Here is a 23,881-nt window from a genome sequence, read left to right as displayed (position 1 = left end):
GGGAAACCTGATTTAACAAAGACTAGATACTGACTTCCCCTGTGGCCGCCCTGTTGAAAAGAAATGTGGCACATCCAGAAGTTGTCCGAGAGGGGGTCACTGTGCAGTACTGATTATTCTTGTTGTTGTTGGCTCTGCAAAGTAATTCCAGGATTTTGTTCCATTCTATATTTAGTCATGCCTGCTATTAAATTAGAATGCTTTTATATCATTGACCTTTGACATATGGACATTTTTCTGGAGGAAAAAATAACTTTCAAACTCTCATATTAATGTTGGGAAAGTACAACCCTCAAAAATGTGGCAGTTTCTAAAGAGCCAGGAACTAACCAACCAGAAGTTTATATTACAGATAAATCCCACTCATTATGCCAGGGAAGCATGTCAAGCATTGACAGTTATGCTGGCCAAGCTAAAATGCTTCCTGAAAAATTAGAATTCCCAAATAATGCATTACAGCTTTTACCTTATGAAAAATAGAGGCAAATTGCGTTGGTAATCTCACCATAGAATAAAAAGTAGATCCAAAATAGAACTAAAATCATGTGGTTAACAATTTTCAAAACCTTAAATGCTCTCCAGGTTGGTTTCACTCCCTAATCTCACCCTACATTGATTAATCCTAGGCGACTCAGAACAATGAGAACCATACGGTTGGTACTGGCGTTGAATTCCCTGCAGCTGTTTCAGTGGTCTTGCCTTACTGTGTAGCTGCCACTTCCTCTTAACCCATGGGTTTCTCAATCTTGGTACTATTGACATTTAGGGCCAGGTTGTTCTCTGCTGGAGGGTGGGGAGGATGGTGCTATTCTGGGAATTCTAGGATGTTTAACAGCATCCCTGGCCTCTACCAACCGATGCTGGTAGCACCTTCCAGGTTGTGGCAATCAAAGGTATCTCCTGATGTTGCCAAATGTCCCCCGCGGGCTGGAGAGTAGGGGTGCAAAATCACCCCTAGTGGAGGAGTACTGTTAACCCTTCCACGCCCTGTATAAAGCTTTGCCAGGACTTAACCTAAAATTTGTGCTGGATAAAAATGTAATAGTATGCTCTCTTGAGGCAATATAAGAACAGAGCAAAAAGTAATTCATTAAAACCACAATAAGAGGCTGGGCACGGTGGCTCATGCCTATAGTCCTAGCACTTTGGGAGGCCGAGTTAGATGGATTGCCTGAGCTCAGGAGTTTGAGACCACCCTGGGCAACATAGCAAAACCCCATCTCTACTAAAAATACAAAAAATTAGCCAGGCATGGTGGCGTGCACTCATAGTCCTAGCTACATGGGAGGCTGAGGCATGAGAATTGCTTGAACCCAGGGGGCAGAGGTTACAGTGAGCTGAGATCATGCTACTGTACTCCAGCCTGGGCGACAGAGTGAGACTGTCTCAAAACAAACAAACAACAACAACAACAACAAAAACACAACAAGAGTGCTTTCTGGACACAAGAAAAACTTCTAATACTGAGAGTGCTTAATAATGAAATGCATTCAATGCTATTCTATTCTTTGAAGGTCTTTAAAAATTAGAAGATTATCTGTAGTGGTGGTTTAGGGGCAAGTAAATAGCAAAGACTTCTCTTAAATTCCTTTTTCAGACTTTTTTGTTGGTTTCTTTCATATTTAACACGAAGGATAAACAGAAAAACATGTGGGTATATAAGAATACAAAGGAAAAGTAAATTTGTTTCTCAGGAAGTTTATTTTCCTTCTTTAACTGAAGAACTAGGCATAGAAAAAAATGCAAGAATATGCTTAAATGAGAAACAGTGAAGAATGAAATTGAAGGATTAGTGGATCATTCATAATATGATGGTTACAATTAAGAGATTTGTCTACTGATAAATGCTTGAGAACACACGTGGTACTAACTGTTCTTCCATCCCTCTCACTGGAAATGGATTTAGAGATTGAAGAGCTTTTTAAATTTTAATTTTAAGTCCCCTTTTTTCATTTCAGTTTTATTAATCTTCATCATAAATATTAATTTATGAGCACCAATGCCCAAAGAGCCTCAGGGCTCACTCACAAAGGATAATGAACATCATTGCTGCAGTTAACCAAAACACAGCCTGAGTGTGAAACAGCTGATTTGTTACTCAATTTGAGGCAGGTCTAAACCTAAAAGGCACCCCTCTTTATCAGTGATCATATTTAAAGGAACAACCCTCTAAGTATAGGTAGAACATTTAAAAGCTGGGCGTTGGGTTGGTGACGGGGGTTGTAGTTTTGACTTTTACTGCATGAAGTGTTAACTCTTAGGTATCTGCTCATAAAGTTGTTTTTTAATTCATCTGCTGACTTACCTCATCCCTTTCTGCTTCTCTGAGTACTTCTCCATGGGGACAGTTATTTCAGGTCTCCCAGGAAGCACCTCTGTAATTAGAGGGTGAGGTCCTTCGCCACCCACCTGAGAGTTGCTGTTATTGAATGAGTGTTATTCTTTCCTCTTTCCAAAGACATGTAGCTTCTGGGGATAGCATGCATTTGATGCTTTGTGGGGAGAAAAGGGGTTACCCAACAAAAGGTTGCAGAAATGTCACTCCCAGAGAACCTTTGCAACCCTCCATTTTACGTTGGGAGTGTTTCCGCGTTGCTGAGAACTCACGGCTCCTTTGGCGAGCCCTGCCAGAAGGGCAATGCATGCCTGCCTTGTTCCTAGCAGCCGAGACCTCAGCAGCTTCTATTAAGTGGATCAGAAGCGAAAGAAAGAAATATCAAGACAATTTATTTAAGGGGAAAAGCTTAGTTAACACGAGTGTGCCATGTAAGTGATGAAAGTGTAACAAAATGAGAAGCGTTTAGAAAAAAAATCAACGTAGAATATAGAATCTGAAATCTCTGAGACACAAAGCAACCCAAGCATCCTTGGTTCACCCCTTCATTTGCAAGGAAGAGAGTCTTCATCTGTTCAGGCTGCTATAATAGAATCCCATAGACTAGATGCCTCATAAACAACAGAAATGCATTCCCTACCGCTCCAGGGCCTGTGAAGTCCAAGATCAAGGTGGTGGTAGGTTTGGTGTCTGAAAGGGACTCATTTCTTGGTTCATAGACAGCAGTCTTCTCTTTGTGTCCTCACATGGTGGAAGGGGTGAGGGAGATTTCTGGGGTCTGTATCTTATGAGGATACCAATCTCATTCATGAGGCTTCACCCTCATGATCTAATCACCTCCCAAAGTCTCTCCACCTAACACCATCACCTTGGGGTTGCGGATTCCAACATAGGAATTTTGGAGGAGCACATTCAGCCTATAGCAAAGAGCCATTCTTTTCAGTCCACCCAACATGAATAGGAGACTGGTCTGAAGAGTTTGGTAGCAGAACGGGGTCCTCAGACTCTAGCCGTTTTTGCCACTCCAGTACTTCTTGATGACTTAGAATGATGACTACTGTGCTCCATGAAACCAGGAGTCCAGCTGAAGCTCTTTACTTTCCCCTAAGATCATTCACTAACTCTTCCAGGAAGCTTTCCTGGATTATACACATCTGTTTTATGGTTACTTGTGTGCCAGCACCTAAAGGGTAAGAATTATATCCACTTTCCTTTCTTTTATTCAATATACGATCTTATATCTTGTTCAGTGTAACTGAGTCCATATCTGATTCAGTGGCTGGGACAAAGGAGAATCTAAAGAAATGCCTCTTGTGCCAAACACATTTCCCTTTACTTACACAAATCTCCCCTGGCAACTGAAAGGGGACAAAGGAGAGAGACACATCCTGGTCAGGGCAAGCTGGTGCAATGGAAAGCACACAGATTCTACAGTTAGACAGGCTTGGGTTTGAGTCTTGCTTTTTCTACTTGCAGAAGGCATGTCTTGAGGGAATTAATGTAGCTTTTTGAGCCTCAGTTTCTTGTTGGTAGGAAAGAGGATAGGAGTATCTAAGCTGCCAAGGCTGATAGGAGACTCCAACATGAGAATAAGTGGAAAGAGCACAACACAGCCCTGGCACATAGCAGGTGCTTAGAAAAGGGCTCCTAAAGGCTGTTCCCTGCTTTCTAGCCTTGCTTCATGTCATCACTGAAAAATAAATATCAGAGATGACAAACTTGTCTTTATCAATTTTCTGGAACACAGGGCACACCATATACAACAATATTTTTACCTAACATATTGGGTGCAGATTGTCCAGGGATTTTTTGGAAAATCCTTGATCATTTGGTATCACCTTTTTTTTTTTCTTTCTTTTTTTTGAGATAGAGTTTCACTCTTGTTGCACAGGCTAGAGTGTAATAGCACAATCTTGGCACACTGCAACCTCCTCCTCCCGGATTCAAGCAATTCTCCTGCTTCAGCCTCCTGAGTAGCTGGGATTACAGATGTGTACCACCATACCTGGCTAGTTTTTGTATTTTTAGTAGAGACAGGGTTTCATCATGTTGGCCAGGCTGGTCTCAAACTCCTGACCTGAGGTGATCTGCCTGCTCGGCCTACCAAAGTGCTGGGATTACAGGCATTAACCACCATGCCCAGCCCATTTGTTGTCACTTCTAAAATGAGGGCTGCTGCTCTAATCTTGGATTTTCATGGTTTTATGGCCTGAATGTTTGTGTCCCCCCAAAATTCATGAATGAGATTCTGCCCTCATGAATGAGTGCCCTTGTAAAAGAGAGCCCTATAGAGCCACCTTGCCCTTATACCATTTAAGAACACAAGAAGGTGCCATTTATGAAGCAGACAGAGGCCTCACCAGATGCCAAATCTACCAGCACCTTGATCTTGGACTTCCCAGCCCCCAGAACTGATAGCAACAGATTTCTAATGTTTATAAATTACCCAGTTGAAGGTAGGTTTTTTCAAAGTCTAAAGGGACTACAACACATGGTTCTCTTCATAACCTGATATTGAATTTTTTACGAGGTATTATCATGTGTTCCATTTCTAGTTTATCTGAAACAAAATCAAAATATGATTTAGCATTCTAACGTAATGCTATTTACGTAAAAATGTTGCTCTCCCTGCAAGAGATTGAGAGCAAAAGGACCAGCCATTTTTACTGCAGCAATTGTGGAGTGAAAAAGCTTAGGCCCTAAGGAACCTTCAGTCTTTGTCGACACAGATATAAGTGGGATTGCCCTGCAAAGTTTGCTTCTGTTTTTCTTTTGGTTAATGAATGTGAAAGGAAAAGTTTTAAAATGAATGACTAGGACACTTTCAGCTTCTGTTTTTCCAGCTATAAAGTTAAGCTTGTCTATGCAGGAATTCAATGAATAAAGTGGATCCCTAGATATTTGTGGAGGGAAAGATTCAGACTTTTCTCTAATTTCTGATGTCCTCATGTGAAAAAGAATAGTTCTGTCTGTTCTCCTGGCTAGAACAATTAGAAACTAGATTGTCTACACCTTACTAGAATCTGTTTCCTGTTCTAGTCATCATTTGAGCGAGGTATGGTAAGAATTAAGAAAAATATGTCCCTAAAACAAAGCACTTTCTTGCCCTTTCCAAGACTCCTTCCATGTTCCTCGCCACCCTTAAGGCTGTCATAGTCAATGTGTTTTAGGCATAGAGCTCCTATATTTTTTCCAGAGTGTGAAAATTTAATTAACCCCACATGCAGGTGCTTGCCAAATCCTGTAGTGCTTTTCTGATCGCTTCTTTTAGATTTCCATTCATAATGATTTTCATGTTCCTTTACAACCTTAGTTGATTCTGGCTGTTGCTATTTTCTGCATAATAGTCACAGAGCTGTCAAGGATGCTGTATCTCCCTATAGTTATCCTGGGGATGTTTCTAGATTTTGCCCAGAGTTCAGCTTCCCTGATGGTTCATAGAAATGAACTTTTCCCCCGTTTCACCACCTGCCCCCCACTCCCTAGCCAGCTTGTCTGCTGTCCAAGTCCTTGGGGAAGCTGCTTCCTTTTTATCTGTGTCTCAGGGGACTCTAGGGGCAGAGACACAGGAGAGAGGCAATAGACATTGGCCACCACTACCCAAAATATCAAGAAAAATGCAACAAAACTTCTTACATTGAAAATCTGGAAAAGAAATGCTTGAATGTGGATTAATCTGACTGTAAAACACATCTGGTTCCTCTACTGACACACTTGCTATGCCAGTGGGATAGAGTGACCCCTGTCATGGACAAAATTTTGAAAGCCTTCACTCTTTCAACTGTAGTAATGTTACTGGTGGAGGATGTCCAGGTTCTTGGCATCTTGAACAAAGAATGGGACAAAATGCATAAATAAGCAAGGAAGGAATGAAGGGATTTATTGAAAATGAAATTATACTCTACAGTGTGGGAGCAGCACAAGCATAGGAGCTCAAGGGCCTCGTTACAGAATTTGCAGGGGTTTAAGTACCCTCTAGAGGATTCCATTGGTTACTTGGTGTATGCCCTATGTACATGAAGAGGATGAAGTAAAATTACAAAGTCATTTACTCAGTGTACACCCTATGAAAGGGACATTTCCTGTCATAGCTGAAGTGTTCATCTGCCTTATGTTCCCTGCCTCCAGACCCTATTTTCCTGCCTTAGTAAGAATTTTTTTTTTTTTCTGAGACAGAGTGTCGTTCTTGTTATACAGGCTATAGTGCAATAGCACGATCTCAGTTCACTGCAACCTCTGCCTTCCGAGATCAAGCAATTCTCCTGCCTCAGCCTCCCGAGCAGCTGGGATTACAGGCACCTGCCACCACGCCCGGCTAATTTTTATATATTTAGTAGAGACCGGGTTTCACCATGTTGGCCAGGATGGCCTCGAACTCCTGACCTCAGGTGATCTGCCCGCCTCAGCCTCCCATTGTGCTGGGATTACAGGTGTGAGCCACTGCACCCAGCCTTTTAGAAATATTTTTTAAGCTAGTCAAGCATGGTTGTAGGGGGAAGAAAATGTTGATCAGCTCAACAATAACCCACATTGGGTTATTGGGCTTGGGCTATTTTTTAATTACAATGAATAAAATCAATTACTTTTTGGGGTAATCACACACCTGTATATTAAGACATATTATTCATTATCATATTATGGGTGTTATTACTGTTATAACTTACTCAAACAGACTGTAAGTCCCAGGGAGTAGTCCCTTCTAAACATACTGGGTAGCCTTGAATGGGTATAAGTTGAAAATGAACCAAGAGTATTGGCCAGTGATTAAGGAAGGCAACACAATTGTAAGTCACTTCCTCAGAAACACAGAGACCAACTCCTAGGAGGAGCAAGTGAGACTGCCCCACCTTCTCCTCATGGAACAAGGTGTGGCATCTGCAAAGTCGCCACTAAACAGATCTGGAAACCTGGAGTTTGTCCGGGAGGGGCTTTCAGAAGATGAAGACTCTAGACACTGTCTATGAGAAACAGAAAAAATGGAGATGTTTAGCTGAAGAAGACACAGAGAGGACATGCCCCATGTTAATGTCAGTTAGCTAACATTAAGGTATTCATTCAACTTTCATTGAACAAACATTTGTTGAGCACCTTCTATGAGCCACTTACTGTGCTAGATTCTAAAGGAACCAAGGACAAAGTAGAGGACCAGGTTATTGCTTCTGCAAAACTTAGATTTGGTCAATGAGTCTGGACAAAAACGTTTTCTCAGGGAACGATAGAATTTGGGTTGGGAATACATCTCTACAATTCTGTGGGAATAAAAGAGGCCATTTGCCTTATCGTTTATTAATTCATCATCTTAATGTTTCTATTTAATTGTGTAGAAGGGGGTTGGTTGGTTGGTTGGTTGGTTGGTTGGTTGGTTGGTTGGTTAGTTTTTGAGACAGAGTCTTGCTCTATTGCCCAGGCTGTAGTGCAGTGGTGTGATAGTGGCTCATTGCAACCTCCACCTCCTGGGTTCAAGCGATTCTCCTGCCTCAGCCTCCCAAGCAGCTGGGATTATAGGCACACACAGCCACACCAGGCCATTTTTTTTTTTTTTTTTTTTTTAGTAAAGATGGGATTTTGCCATGTTGGCCAGGCTGGTCTCAAACTCCTGACCTTAGGTGATCTGCCCACCGTGGCCTCCCAAAGTGCTGGGATTACAAGCATGAGCCGTCACACCCAGCCTTAATTGCATGTTTTTTAACTCCCTCAAGAAAAGGTGGTTATACCCCATGTGAGATGTGCAGGGATAGGGGATAGGGCAAAGGATTTACAGCACAGGGCAAGAACAGCCAACCTACCCCTGGGAGTCAGGAAGGCCTTTCCTGGGGAATGAACACAGTGAAATCTCCACTCTGAGACATGGAGGATGCAAAGGAACTCCTCAGAAACCGTGGTCGTTGGTACAAGGGTCCTCGGGGGCACAGCAATGGATGAGGCCTAGAAAAAAATGGATTTGGCCAGTGCTAAAACTGCAGCTCTCGCTGACTAGAGTCATACAGTCCAGAAGGGGTAAGTGGGGGGATACATAACAGCCCTAGAGCTGGAGGCCAGTGGATTCTGGTTCTGCCTTGGCCTTGACTTAGCTCTGGGGGTTTGGGCAACTCACCGAGTCTCTTTAGAATCAGCTTCCTTTCCAGGAAACATATTGGTGGGTTGAATCATCTCTAATCTCCTCTTCCCCCTGCCCTCTTTATGGCTCCATCACACCTTGGATCTGAAGTTAACATTTTAGGCTGAGTTCTTTGGGAGGCTGAGGTGAGAGGATTGTTTGAGGCTAGGAGTTTGAGACCAGCCTGGGCAACATAGAGAGATCCCGTCTATACAGAAAGTTTCTAAACATTAGCTGGGTATAGTGGTGTGCACCTGTAGTCCCAGCTACGCAGGAGGCTGAGGGAGGAGGATCTTCTGAGTCCAGGATTTGGGGGCTGCAGTGAGCTGTGATGGCACCACTGCACTCCAAACTGGGCAACAGAGCAAGACACCAACTCTAAAAAAAAAAATTAACAAATAAGCTAAAATTGTATAAATCTTTCCAAATAACAGTATAATTTAGGTTAAGAACCACTGCTCTGGGATTCTATAGCAATTAAATGTTCTTTTGCCTTTTTATGCTTAATGCTGCACTGTTATATTCCTATTTAAGCATTCTTTCCCTCAACAACGTTTTCTCCTAAAGCTGCAAACCCTGTATCTGTCTGTTTCCCCCCAGACCCTTCGGGAATGTCTGGCAGTGACACTCTTTGCATAGGACTGGGTTTTACAGTAGATTAGAGAGAATCATTTTCAACACCACAGGAACAAACCATATCTCATTCAAAAACAATCCCTAGGCCTGTCCCTGAGCCTCCGCGGCCATCAGTGGGTCTGCAGAGCTGAGGTTTCCTTTCTGACTCCTTGGAAGGCTCACACGGGACAAGTAACCCCTGCGGCTTATGTAGCAGAGACCAGCATTATCAGACGCTTAACAGAGAAGCCAGAGAGTAGCAGGAGCCCTCTCTTGTCACTCGTCACCTCTCTATTACAGTTCTGAGCCAAAACCACACAAGCCACCAAATGCAGTGAACGCCTTTGATGAAAGCAGGGCGTAGTGAGTGAACGAGGTAGAGCCTCATTCAGTCCTGTGCAGACCCGGCTGAGCCTATGGGGATCGTAAGCTGGAAGGGCTCCACAAATACATAGTTCTCTGCATGAGTGAAGTCATCTCCATCTTCTCACCAAGTTTGAAATAGAGGGTTATTGTTATGTATCCCTTCTGTCTGGAAATTAAATGTATTTTTTTCTTGGAGAGAAATGGTTAATTCTCACTCCCTGTCCTGGCACTGAATAACAATGATTATAATCCTTTTGGTTAATATTTATTGCATGTTTATTACATACCTGGCTCTTTGCTGTATGATTTGCATGGAATATCTAATGTAATCTTCACAACGACCCTATGAGAGTATTTATGCCCATTTAATAGATGAGCAAACTGACACAAAGGAAGTTCAAGTTAATTTGCCTCCATCATGGCGCCAGTAAGTAGCACAGCCAAGATTTGAACTCACAACAGAGTCTGACCCCAGATCCCTTCTCTACCACTACAGCCTACTGCCCTGTTGCCTGCTGAGAATGGAAGAACTGAAAGTTATAAATATTTTGCCTAATACTCGGGAATGACTTAGAACCAATAATAGAAACTAGGCCTCCAGCTTTGGGGAGTGCTATTCCCTCCCCACTGCCCCCCAGTTTTTTCAGGTGGCAAAATAAGCCTAAATCCCAGGCGTTAAACCAGTTGTTTTGGATTTTCCTTCCAGAGGTGATGTTGGTTGTTATCTTCATAAGTTGTTTCTCACTCTGGAAGGGACAACACTGCTCCCCCACCAGGCTCCACCATGGCAAACCTTCAAGGTGCAGCACTCGGGTGAGCAGGTGACCCAACACATAGGCAGGCAGCTGTGCACCTGCCAAGCGGGCACGAAGGGTGTCCAGGCAGCACGCTGTACCTCCAGCTCAGGCTGGTCTTCAGCAAGAACTCAGTCTGGAAAACACATGGCAAGTCCTCCAGACTGGCTGCTAAGTATCCCATGCGGAAAGAGATTGGGGCCTGCACAAATTATGAAACACAGAACTGTCACTGTGATGGTATGATTATAGAAAATTTACATTTTATATGTCAAGTGGCAACTTAATTTAAAAATAAAAAACCGCTGCAGGCTGCCATCCCACAACTAATGTGTGGCTTGCTGTGCAGCCAAACACGCTTACACATAATAAGGAAATAAAACGTGAGAATAGCAAAATGGTCTGGCACAAGAAGAAAAGGGTGCCAAGCATGTCCGGTTACTTTCAGATCAATTTCTGAAATGCCACCAAATGCTCAAGCATGTCTGGAACAAACTGGAGGCCTTATTAAATCAAGAATTCCATGTGACATTATTCCAGGGAGGCCCCCTGCTTCTCATTATTCTGTTGCACGTCTCTGAACAGGCGGAAAGGGAGAGGAAAAAGGAAGCTGGAGGAAGTCCGCCATAACTTGTGTCCACTGGGCCGTCTGTGCTGACTGAGTGGCCCAGCCAGTCCCTAGCACTGGGGCAGAGGGAATGGGAATGGGGCATGACTTTCAGCAGTATCTCCTCTCCTGCCCAGGGGCACCCCCTCATATCCTCAAAGCCACCGCCAGCCAGCCTCAGCACGATGCCAAATCACGAACAGGCCATTAAGGAGAATATATGACCTCCATTTATCACAGAGTGTAAAAAGAAATGAAACGGATCCACTAAAATAAAAAACCAACTGCTGGTCTCCCAGTAAGGGTCTTTATCTTTTTAATCCCACGGCTTTAAAAAATGTGCATTTAGACCATTTGCCAGGATATAAATGCCAATCCAAGTACTTGTGCAAATAATTTTATTTTCATTGATTAGAATTCAGAGTTTAGGATTTTTTCTTTAAATAGAAGAGAAAAACAAACTTGGTTTGTTCAGAGTTTGTTTTTCTCTTCCACTTAAAAAAAAAAAAAAAATCCAGCTAAAGATACGTTAAGTAAGGCTGGGCCTTTCAGCACTTTGGGAGACTGAGGTGGGCATGTTGCTTGAGTCCGGGAGTTTGAGACGAGCCTAGGCAACATAGCATGACTTCTTCTCTACAAAAAATTTAAAAAGTTGGCTGTGCATGGTGGAACGCACCTGTAGTGCCAACTACTTGGGAGGCTGAGGTAGGAGGATTGCTTGAGCCTGGGAGGTCAAGACTGCAAGGAGCCAAGATTGCACTACTGCACTCCAGCCTTGGAAGTAGAGTGAGACCCTGTTCAAAAAATAATAACAATAAAAATAAAACATTTTTAAAAAGATATGTTAAGTATAACCGTCCTTTTCCTCCTAGCTCAATTTCGCTTTTTAAAAATGGATCATTGAGCTATAATTTTAAATTCTAACTACAATTCAGTTGAATTCTGAAAATGGACTCTAAAAATAATATCAAGGAAAAAAAATCTGTTACATTTCTTATGAGCTCCATCTTAACTTACATGCTCGAAATAAACTCAAGTTTCTTGAATTTCCAGCACTGCCAACTACTTTAAAATCTAACGATCAAGTTGTGTTTACTTTCCATATGTTGTTATGAAATTATGGCCTTCTCTTCTGTATGGACAGTCTCTACACATTTATAGAATTTATGGTTCTGGCATTTACTATCATGGTAGCATCACTTGTAGAAGAGAACAGCCTAATGGAAATAACTAGACCCTTGTTCTGATCATTTCCTCACCCAAAGGGTATTTTTTGGCTATTTTAAAATTATCTCCCGGCTCCTTGTAGAACTTGTATCTAGAGAAAAGGCAGAAACCACTTGAATCCAATTGAAATAGAAAATTCTTAACTTCTTGAGTGCTGTGAGAAAAATCAGATACCAATATTTGATTCAGTAAGCTGTAAAAATCAATCTTCAAGCAGAAATTCATGGGCAGCCATGAGTTTAGAGGAAGTCTAGGTTCTAGAAACATTTCTATTATAGTAGAATCAGTTTTTCTACATAGATGGTTTTACATGTTAGGGGAGTGAATGATGACACTGGGCTTCATTCTGAACATAATTTTTTTTTTTTTTTTTGAGATGAAGTCTTGTTTTGTTGCTCAGGCTATAGTGCAGTGGCATGATCTTGGCTCCAACCTCTGCCTCCCGGGTTCAAGTGATTCTCCTGCCTCCGCCTCCCCAGTAGCTGGGATTACAGGTGTGTGCCACCAACCCCAGCTAATTTTTTCTGTATTTTTAGTAGAGATGAGATTTCACCATGCAGGCCAGGCTGGTCTTGAAGTCCTGACCTCAAGTGATCCAGCCACCTCGGCCTCCCAAAGGGCTGGGATTACAGACTTGAGCCACCACACACCCGGCCTCTAAACCAAAATCTTAAATGAAGGTTTGGGTTGAACTCTTAGAACTTGGAAGAACTTGACCATGTTACTTTCTTTGGAAAGGTGGGAAATCCAATCAGTAGGAATAAAGATAGAAATTCCAGAAGTGACCCTCGGTGGAATTTATTTCTCTGCTCCAAAAGTATCTGGGTCTTTTGGGTGTCTTGGCTCTCCTCATTCTGTGTATTGTACATTGTCATGTAGGGCACATTTTTCTTATTTGCTTGTATAAGGACACTGTCTAAGTAGAAGACATGAAGACCAGCATGGTCAGTGAGCCCTGAGTGAGACAAATGTCCCCTCTTACTACAGTCAAAACTCTCTTTCAACAGCAGCTGATGGACCAAGGAAATGTCATGCTTTCTGCTAGTGTTTGAAGGAGATGTAAATATCTAGCAGGCTTCTTATCTTTGCCTTTGGCTTCCAAATCGCTGACTGATCATGGGGACTGCTGTTGTGTTGCTTTTTATTATGGACTGGAATTGCTTTGGGTATTGGCTTGGCGCTAATCAATACCCATCACAAAAGGGAATAGACAATGAGATCATCATCACTCCTCCTTTTCCCAGGCCTTAAGGGGTCCAGAAACAATCACTCCCTACAGTGAAATTTCAAATATCTGGGCCAGTCTGGCTGCAAATGACCCCAATGATGAGATTTTCACTGGTTCTTCTACGAATCTGTGTTCACAGTCAGCCAGCAGGCTGACAAATGTTTTCCAATACACAGCCTCATTTTCTCTTCTGTTCCATTTCTTCACATCACTTCTAGTTAATGCACAATATCCGGAAGCAGAAACAGGTCAAAACTGGGTTGAATATATTCCCCTCCTCTGTGGTTTTCAAATCTCTGCAGCCTAGAATTTCCTCTTTGAACCACACACCACGAACAGACACCTAATAGGAGAATTAAAAAGTTGATTTCCTTGAGCAGCAAATTTTTAGTACACACCAAATTCAATCAATTATTTAAATGCACTGATTGATAACATGAAATTGCACGAGGTAAAGGGAAATTTTATACTTTAAAAAAAAAAAGACTCAGGTGCAGTGGCTCACCCCTGTAATCTCAGCACTTTGGGGGGCCGGGGTGGGCAGATCACAAGGTCAGGAGATCGAGACCATCCTAGCTAACTCAGTGAAACCCCGTCTCTACTAAAATTACAAAAAATTAGTCAGGCTTGGTGGCACGTGCCTGTAGTCCCAGCTACTCAGGAGGCTGAGGCAGGAGAATTGCTTGAACCTGGGAGGTGGAGGTTGCAGTGAGCTGAGATCATGCCACTGCACTCCAGCCTGGGCAACAGTGCAAGACTCCATCTCAAAAAAAACAACAAAAAAGCCTTTCACTGCAATAGAAAGTTTCACTGGGCCTGACACTGTTACACTGAAAATGGATTTTAAAGAAGGAACAGAAACTAAAAGAGCATTTGCATGCTACCTTTTGTGCAAATAAACTTTTCTGGGGAAATGGTTTGAATGACCAAGAGCAGAAGATAAAGTGATCAGATTCAGGAGACTGAATTTTTGTACATAAAAGTAAACATAGAAATACTTTTGATTGATAATAGAAATGGTGATTAGAAGGAATTCTTTGTTTAACGTATATCTCCATCTGTTTTGTCCCAGTGGTCAGGATCAAGTCCCACCTTTGGTGTAGTCAGTGAATCTAAATTCTGATCAGGCACAGGATGACCCCACCATCCCTGTGATATCTCTTCCTTGAAAGAAGTAACTGCAGATCTTGCCTATCGTGCCACCACAATTGCAGCCTGTATTAATGAAGAAATACTCTAGTTGCATTCTCTATTAAGTCATTCTTTTTTTTTTTTTGAGATGGAGTCTTGCTGTGTTGCCCAGGCTGGAGTGCAGGGGTGCAGTCTCGGCTCACTGCAACCTCAGCCTTCTGGGTTCAAGCGATTCTCCTGCCTCAGCCTCCCGAGTAGCTGAGATTACAGGTGCCTGCCACCACACCCAGCTAATTTTTCGTATTTTTAGTAGAGACAGGGTTTCACCATGTTGGCCAGGCTGGTCTCGAACTCCTGACCTCGTGATCCACCCGCTTCAGCCTCCCAAAGTGCTGAAAGTCATTCTTTCAACAGATGTCTGCTGAACACACTATGACAGGTACTCCTCTAAACATCAGGGATAACACCAAGAATAAAACAAGCCCGTGCCCACACTCAGGGAAGTTCCGTTTTAAGAGGACTCAGGGTAGACAGGAAATAAACAAATATAAATCTGTGCTATATCAGATGACGAGCAACACCATAAAGAAAAATAAAGTCATCTAGGAGGATGGAGAGTAATGGCAGGGAAAAGAATGTGGTTTCAGCTGAGTGGCTGGGGACTGCTTCTCCCTGAGAGAAGTCCTTTATGGCAAGAGATGCTACCTGGGGGAAGAGAGTCCCAGGCAGAGGTGAACCATAGTGTGGTGGGCTGGAGCTGGAAGCATGGCTTGTCTGATGACTGGAAACAAGGAAAGGAAAGAGAAGAAAAGTGGATTGAGATGAGATGGGGTAGAAAGGAGATTTCCAAATAATGTTGATTTCTTAGGCTGGCCCATGTACTTTGGCTTTTACTCTTAATTAGATGGGAAGTCATTGGAGGAACTTCAGCTGGAGCATAATGTGATCTGGCTTGTGATTTTAAAGGATTACTCGGGCCATGGCATAGACAATAGACTAAAGGAGGCCACATTCCACAGCCTGAGTCGTTTTTAGCCATTCCCTCATTGTGCAACCAAGACAGCATGTCCATGAGATGTGCAGATAATATACAACTGGGGAATAACAGCTTCAAGATCTTAAAAAGCTTCCTCTTAACTTTTGATGCCCAGCTGAATTGCAGCCTCCACTGCCTCTCCCCCAGCTGCAGCCCACCCCAACCTGATGGTTGGTCCTTCCCACGTGGTCTGGCATTGACATGTGGCACATGCTGCCTCTATCATTACATTGCTTTGTGACTTGCAGGTTTACTTTATCTATCTCCCCTTCAATACTGTGCCAACCTTGAAAACAGAGTGGTGGCGTATTCACCTCACCATTCCTCCCCAGGGCGTGCAGGTTATAGAGATTCAACAGCGCTTCTTTGCATCAGTGAATTGTCTACCAATCTGTTAGGACTAGCTAGCACCAATAAGATGAAATATCTTAAACATCAACTGCTTATGTGTAAGATAAACATGGCCTACTTTTACAGTAGTCCAGGTTTAAAAAAAAAAAAAAGTCTGATTTTTAGCAGACCTTGAACTCAGTGTGAGGCATTAAGTGTGATATAGCCATTTTTTTTAAAAAGTAATGAAATCTTATGGTCAACATGGGTTTGGGCCATTCGCCGATTAGAATAAATGCATCATATGGTATACATGATGCTGTGCTGGCATACCTGGCTTATGTGTGAGTATGTATGTGCACACATGTGTGAGCAGAAGCATTGTTTCCTTAGGCCCACAGAGCCTAAGTCTAAAGTTGTGGTACTAGTAGTTTGGAAATAGAAAATGTCACACTCAGAAACACTTGTATGGAGGCTGGGTGCTTTGGTTCCTTGACATCATAACTTGGTCATGGGTTTTGTTGACACCTGAAGAAGAAAGCTGTTTATTTACATGTACACTGTAGATTCTCCTTAGATGAAAGGGATGGCCTTAAACATCATCTTCAAGGAAACATATATGGATGCTTCTAAAATTCGAACAAAGAGACAGAGATTTTTGAGTAAAATTGCCCTGGAAAACCTCACTCAATACAGACCATCCACTCTAGGGTTTCCCACCATGCTGTTTGTTGTGTGTCCAATGTGTGTGTTCCTTATTACTTCCTTCAGGAAAATACACGGTTACCCAAGGTTATCATTATGGACTGAGTGCATTTTTTTCTCTTCCCGTTTTCTCACTTCTTACAAGCATAATTTAACCAAAGAGTGAACTACTCTCAGTTGGTTATAATACTGAATGGCAAATCAATCCTGCTGTTTGAATACAGTCTATTTATTGCTGACAATTCCTGTAGTCTGAAGAAGTCATAAATAGACAGACATGGCAGAAAGAGTCAACATTTCTGTCACATGCCTCGTTGTAATGATTCAGTTCTACTATGTCCTAGAGAGAGAGAAAAAAATTTACAAAGCACAGAACTTGTGGGTTTCTAAATAATTTTTAACTGGCACTATACGATGCTAGTTTTGTCTCCTGTTTTGGCGTTTTCTAGTCAGAAGCAGTATGACCTTGTCATTAGAATAATAAAGCAGGAATTTTGCCCTCTAGTTTAAGTAGAGGCTTGAGCAGGATGAGAGCTTTTTATTTTTAGAGCAGATTCCACTTACCTTGTAGCTGGAAAATAATCACCTCTAATCTAATAAAATAAACCACCTGACTACTACTTGTATGTACTTCTACATGACCTTAAACAAGTCATTTAACCTCTCTGTGTTTTACTTTCTTCTATAAAATAAAAGGGTTAGACCACATATATTTTCTAGCTCTATAAGATCAATTAATACTTGCTATAATACATGTACTGACATTGATCTTAAAGACCATTGCCTGTCTTTATTTGCGTAGTACCTTCTTTTTTTTTTTTTTTTTTTTTAAATTCTTCACTGATTATCACCAATGTAAGGGATAGACAGATGAATTGTCACTGTCATCATGAGCTGGGGCTGTAATAACAAATACCATAGACTGAGTGGCTTAACAAACAGACATTTATTTCTCACTGTGCTGCAGGCTGGAAGTCCAAGATCAAGATGCCAGCAGATTCCATTCCTGGTGAGGGCTCTCTTCCTGGCTTGCAGACGGCCACCTTCTTGCTGTGTCCTCAAGTGGCAGAGAGAGAAAGCTCTGATCTCTCTTCTTCCTCTTCTAAGGGCACTAGTCCCAACATGTGGGCTCCACCCTTAGACCTTACCTACACCTAATCACCTACCAAAGGCCTCATCTCCAAAAACCATCACACTGGAGGTTAGGACTTCAACATACAAATTTGGGGGAGGGAAATATAATTTAGTCCCTAGCAGTCACCATATAACATTTCTAAATTCTTAATATACAAGGAGAGAAAATTTGCCACAACAAGCCATGTATGAGCTTCTTATAATGTAAGAGCACTGAAACCACACTGTCTGGGTTTGAATTTCAGTTCTGTCTCTCACTAATTCCAAGACTCCATTCCTTATCTGCTGCTATGGCCTGAATGTTTGTGTTCCCCAAAATTCATCTGTTGAAACCTAGCCCCCAAGGTCCTGATATTAGAAGGTGGAGCCTTGGACAGGCCAGTAGGTTATGAGGATGTTCTGAGCCCTCATGAATGGTATTAGTACCCTTATAAAAGAGGCACCAGGCCAGACATGGTGGCTCACGCCTATAATTCCAACACTTTGGGAGGCCAAGGCAGGAGGATCACTTTAGCCCAGGAGTTTGAGATCAGCCTGGGCAATATTCTGAGACCTGATCTCTACAAAAATACAAAAATTAGCCAAACATGGTGGCACATGCCTGTGGTCCCAGCTACTTAGGAGGCTGAAGTGGGAAGATCACTTGAGCCCAGGAGGTCGAGTCTTCAGTGAGCCATGATTGCACACTCCACTCCAGCCTGGGTGACAGAGTGAGACTCTGTCTCAAAAAATAAATGAATAAATAAATAAAATTTAAAAATAGGAAGGAAGGAAGGAAGGAAGGAAGGAAGGAAGGAAGGAAGGAAGGAAGGAAGGAAGGAAGGAAGGAAGGAAGGAAGGAAGGAAGGGAGGGAGAGAAAAATAAGAAGCCCCAGAGAGGTCCCTTGTCCTTTCTACCATGTGAGCACACAACCAGAAGGCAGCCGTCTGCAAGGGGAAAGAGGAGCCCTCACCAAAACCCAACGGTGCTGGTGCCCTGATCTTGAGCTTCCAGAACTGTGAGAAATAAATTGCTATTGTTCATAATAGCACCCAGTCTACGGTATTTTGCTATACAGCCTGAACAGACTAAGACATCTGTAAAATGGGAATGTCATAGGATTAAGTGAATTAAGATAGGTAACATGTGTGATGCAGTGCCCGGTGCACACTGAGAATTGATTCAATGTTAGTTACCACCCTACTATTGAAGCACCTGTGTGTAACTGCTCACGTGCTAAGTGGAAGGATTTAAAAAACAATAATAAAAGCAAAGATTTGAATACAAAAATTGACTTTCAAGCCCAAACAAACATGACGTGTGTGCAAAATTTTGGAATAATAGTGAATGATTTTATAAGCCAAGTGCAAGACACATGTCTTAAAAGCATGCTCCCATGGGAGAACACAGTGTTAAATTTCTGACACCCCAGTAATTACAGAGAAATACCCTTTAGACATAAGTGGTTTTCCACTATTCACTTATAAGTTTGTAGTGGAATTCAAACGCTGTGGATTTTGGTTGCAAAAACACAATGCCCAAATTTGTATGCGACCAAAGGTTGTATTGTAATGTAGGTTCTTACTACCTAGAAAGAATTCCTATGATCACCTTAAAAGTCTGCATTCTAGATGAAAGCATTTAATACACTCTCAAAATACACAGGGAGGATTGGGTGAAGACAGGCAGAATGTAGAGGACACCTTAAAGGCATTCAGTTCAAGAACCTCATCATAGCTTTTGAGAACAGGCAGAAGGAAACAAAAACACTGAGGAAACAAAACACTGAGGAAACAAAAACACTGAGATGGGGAGGATAGCATTGAGTCAGTACCTCCAAAGGTATGCTTCTGCCAAAAAAGTGCCTACATGCCAGAGGAATGTTAATTGCTGGACCCTTTTGTTCCATCTAACTGGTTTCATCAAGATTTGGAGTGGCTCTGTGATTGCTTTATACCTGATGGCTTTTCTCAATTGCCGTAGACCCTGTAGTACTTTAAAAATCTTGCTCCCCTTCTAAGAGACAGGAGAGTTGTAGGCTGTGGTTGGGGATAGTTTCTGAAGTTCTCACTGGCTTCTTTGATGATCCCTACTGTGTTATGTATGCTGGGTCAGGTGCACAGGCAATTTTTTTTTTTTTTTTTTTTTTTGAGACAGGGTCTCACTCTGTCACCCAGGCTGGAGTACAATGGTGCAGTCTCTGCTCACTGCAACCTCTCTCTCCTAGGTTCAAGCAATCCTCCTGCCTCAGCCTCCCAAGTAGCTGGGATTACAGGCACATGCCTGGCTAATTTTTGTACTTTTAGTAAGGACAGGGTTTCACCATGTTGGTCAGGCTGGTCTCAAACTCCTAACCTCAAGTGCTCTGCCCGCCTCGGCCTCCCAAAGTGCTAGGATTACAGGTTTGAGCCACCGTGCCTGGCCTCAATCCAATTTTTTGAATTACTTAGAATGTTGACATAGGGATTCTTCCACTTAATTGCTGCATTTTAATTTATATAAAATTAATCCTATATAAATTAATAAAAATAATTTAATTTTATATACATTAAGTTCATTTTAATTTATATATGTACATATATATAAAATAAAATACATTTTATTTTCTACACTCTAAGTCCAGTGATGTTTCTGAAGATTTGAAGATTTTTCTAAGCTTTCTTTCTCTCTTGGACCCGCCCTGCCAAATTGTTCACGCTGTTACTACCCAGAAATAAAGTGGGGCATGTAATTGGAAAACATAGGCGTCTACTTACTTATTAACTCATTAGTACCGCGATAACTGAACAGCTTCCTAAGTAAAACAATACCCAACTGCAGTATAAACAAAGTCACAGACAACTGGCTTGTTTAAAACTCATCGTGCTTGAGCAGGAGTTTTCTTTTTCACCTTTTCTGCTAAGGGACTTTTGTTTTTTTTTTCCTGCACATCCACTGTACTCGTTCATGCCCTCTCTGAAGCCCACATCTCCAGCATTTACAATGAGTTTAGAAACAAGTGTGGAAGAAATTGGACCATACAATACCTTCCCCTAGGCATCCAACTAGATGTCACTTTGGAAATTAAGATGAGCTTCCTAATTCTAGAAAGAAGCCACCAGAGCACAGATGCCTGTACATCAGCTGTGACGACATCAGATAGAATGATTGAGGCATGAATAGGAAATTAGGGGGGCATTTGTCATTTAAATACGTATCTGCAATGTTTTTTTTTTTTTTTACAAAAAACCATTTTGCTTTGTTTTTTAATAGTATTGACTGGCCGGGCATGATGGCTCATGCCTGTAATCCCAACACTTTAACAGGCTGAGAAAGGCAGATCACTGAGGTCAGACCAGCCTGACCAACGTGGCAAAACCCCATCTCTACTAAAAATACAAAAATTAGCCAGGTGTGGTGGTGCACACCTGTAATTCCAGCTACTCAGGAGGCTGAGGCAGGAGAATCACTTGAATCCAGGAGGCAGAGGTTGCAGTGAGCTGAGATCATACCACTGCACTCCAGCCTGGGCAACAGAGTGAGACTCTCTTAAAAAAAAAAAAATTGTATTGACTGATATTCATAACAGACATGTAGCGGAGTCCAGAGCTTTGCACATAGTACTTGACTGAAAATTAGTTAAGGGAATGAATAAATAGATAAATGAACCACTCTAACATCCTGATTCGAAAGTTCAAGTTTCTAAAATTCTACATGACTTTTTACTGCTTGTTCACAATATCAGAGCTGGGGGCTAAGATGCGGGTCATTTAGTCTAGAGACGTCATTTAGCATTCATTAATCCAACAAAGATGTATTGAGCGTAGTATGTTCCAGGCACCGTTCAAGGCTCTGGGGCTACAACAGAGAACTAAACAGACAAAGCCAGGCCTGCAAGAAACCCACATTCTAATACAGGGAAACAGACAATGGACAAATAAATAAACATACAGTATAGGCAGTAATAAAAAAGGAGAAGAATAAATCAGGGCTGGGGAAGAGAAAGCGTTGGAGGCAGTTTTAGGTGGAGTATCTCCTTTTCAACATCAGGTCAGCTGAATTTTCCCCATTGGGAAATGCCTGTTGACTAGGGTAATACTGATCACCTTTTGCAGAGTGCTTTACAGTTGGCAGTGCGCTTGTCTGCACCACCTCCTCTGAACTTTCCTGCAGCTATTTGAGATCCTAATACTCCCCATGCTATCAGCAACAAAACTGAGGAGCAGAAACTGGTTAAAGGGTTCATCCAAGGCTGTGCACCTCATGAGTGCCAGTGCCCGCCTGTGGCTCAGATTTCCTGTCGCCTTTGCCGAGTGTTGCAAAGAGAGGGACCTTCGGTGCCAGCCCTGCCAACTGGGGAATGAGAAAGGGTGAGCTGCTGGGTTTGTGTCCTGCTTGGTTACTCTTTTCTGGAGTTTGATATTTACAGTCCTTGATTTGTTTGTTTACCCCCTAGAGAGAATGAAAGTACAGTGTGTGTATATTATTAAATAAAATCTGTGGGCCGGGCACGGTGGCTCACGCCTGTAATCCCAGCACTTTGGGAGGCCAAGGCAGGTGGATTGCTTGAGGCTAGGAATTCAAGACCAGCCTGGCCAACGTGGTGAAATCCCATCTCTACTGAAAATATAAAAATTAATCGGGCATGGTGGTGCACGACTGTAATCCCAGCTACTCAGGAGGCTGAGGCAGGAGAATCGCTTGAACCCAGGAGGTGGAGGCTGCAGTTGCAGTGAGCCAAGATTGCACCATTACACTCCAGACTGGGCGACAAAGCAAGACTCCATCTCAAAAAAAAAAAAAAAAAAAAAAAAAATCTGTGATGGGTATTAAGATAGAACCACATAGAAGAATTGAGTAGAATTAAAGACTCTCCCAACAATGTTAATATCCACATGCTTATCCCTCCTGTGTTTGTCAATCCGAATCACACCCTAGCTAGGGAGCCGCATAATTTGGCACCTGACTCGGTATTCATCACACTAAAGCCACTTCTTGGTGATGAGTCTTTATCAGGAAGTACGTCATCCCTGCTGTACTGAAAGTTTTTAACACTCTGTTTCGAGAGCCAAAACTTCAGTGAGCACACAGAGACAATTCTTTTCCTACTTAGAACAATCCACGTATAAAACCTCAAAGCAGATTTCTCTCACACAAAGCTTTCGTTTTAAATGTGCTCAGTCACTGTTTATTTCAAAGCCGTGTGAGATTATTTTTTTCTTCTGTTTCTTTCTTTTTTTGGGGGGGGGGGAAATGAGTAGAATGTTTTCCTTCTTCTCCTAAAAACAAAAAACAAATACAAAAGAAATAATCAGTACATATTTACTGAAAATATGGCATGGTTTTAGTAAGGTGCTGACGTCAGCATGATCACATGAGACACTAGAGAAAAACGTAGATTTGAATCTACAGAGAGATTTGAATTCTACATTGTACATTGAATCTACAAAGAGAGATTTGAATTCTAGCTCTACCACATACTGGGGAGCCGCAGGCAAGTTACTGAGCCTTGGAGCCTCAGGTTCCTCTTCTGTAAAATGGGCATAACACCTGCTCTGAAATGTCATCATGGAACCAGGTGAAATAGAGACTGTTCAACATCTGGCATATATTAGTCAATAAATGGCACTATTACTACACACTAGTTGGACCTTCCCTGAAGGGCAATAAAGGCCTTGACCTGAGCTGGGATCCCCAAAATCCAGAAGGGGAATGGGCAGGGCTGGGCCTCAAGCGTAGATGTGGAGGCAAAGGAAAAGTGAGATCCAGGAGCCTCGGAGTGTGAGGACCAGCCATAGACTCAAGGAAGAGGATGGGAGGCAAAGCCAAAGTCGGCAATCTGCAGTGGTGACTCGGCAGATGATGAAGCTGAGAGGGGCTCCCTGAGACCCACCTCTGGTGGGGAACAGGGGAAGAAACTTACAGACTTCACAGCCAGAGCCACAGTCAGGCAGCCACAGGGTGTATAGCAGGGCTCGTAGAGGAAATGCTGGCTTCCATCTTGAGAGATTTTGCAGTTCCAGTTGACCTGCCGTCAGTGCCATTGCAGATCATCGCTACTTCTCCAAGTCTGTGCCTTCAGCAGTGGTGAATTCAGACAATGTTGTGTTTGTTCTCTGAATACAAATTACTAGTGTTGGGAAACCACAGTGCCTGAGCCAACCCCCCAACTGGAGCTCTTTGTTCGCGGTGCCTGGTCCCTGACTCTGAGAGCCAGAGGGACCTTGGAGGTCAGGAGGCCAACCGCCCACAGGCAGCAGGGATTCCCTCTGCGGCAGGAGCACAGGTGGTGCCGTGCCGCTGTAGGAACACTCCAG

At 42.5% G+C, this 23,881-nt stretch overlaps 1 protein-coding gene and 1 long non-coding RNA gene across 13 annotated transcripts in view; one reads left to right on the top strand and one right to left on the bottom strand.

Moving 5' to 3' along the window:
- FRMD4A (FERM domain containing 4A) overlaps positions 1 to 23,881 on the top strand; it is a 379,365-nt gene that overhangs the window by 85,360 nt on the left and 270,124 nt on the right. The window lies entirely within an intron of this gene.
- Positions 21,352 to 23,638, bottom strand: LOC114669896 (uncharacterized). The gene is made up of 2 exons (XR_003719178.2): positions 23,488 to 23,638; positions 21,352 to 22,843 (listed from the first exon to the last, which is right to left on the bottom strand). It is a non-coding gene; the product is annotated as an uncharacterized LOC114669896 (long non-coding RNA).

The sequence above is a fragment of the Macaca mulatta genome, chromosome 9 (assembly GCF_049350105.2).
Source record: "Macaca mulatta isolate MMU2019108-1 chromosome 9, T2T-MMU8v2.0, whole genome shotgun sequence".
NCBI classification, from domain to species: Eukaryota; Metazoa; Chordata; class Mammalia; order Primates; family Cercopithecidae; genus Macaca; species Macaca mulatta.
The sequence above is the reverse complement of the archived record's forward strand: the minus strand, read 5'-3'. Positions and strand labels throughout refer to the sequence as shown.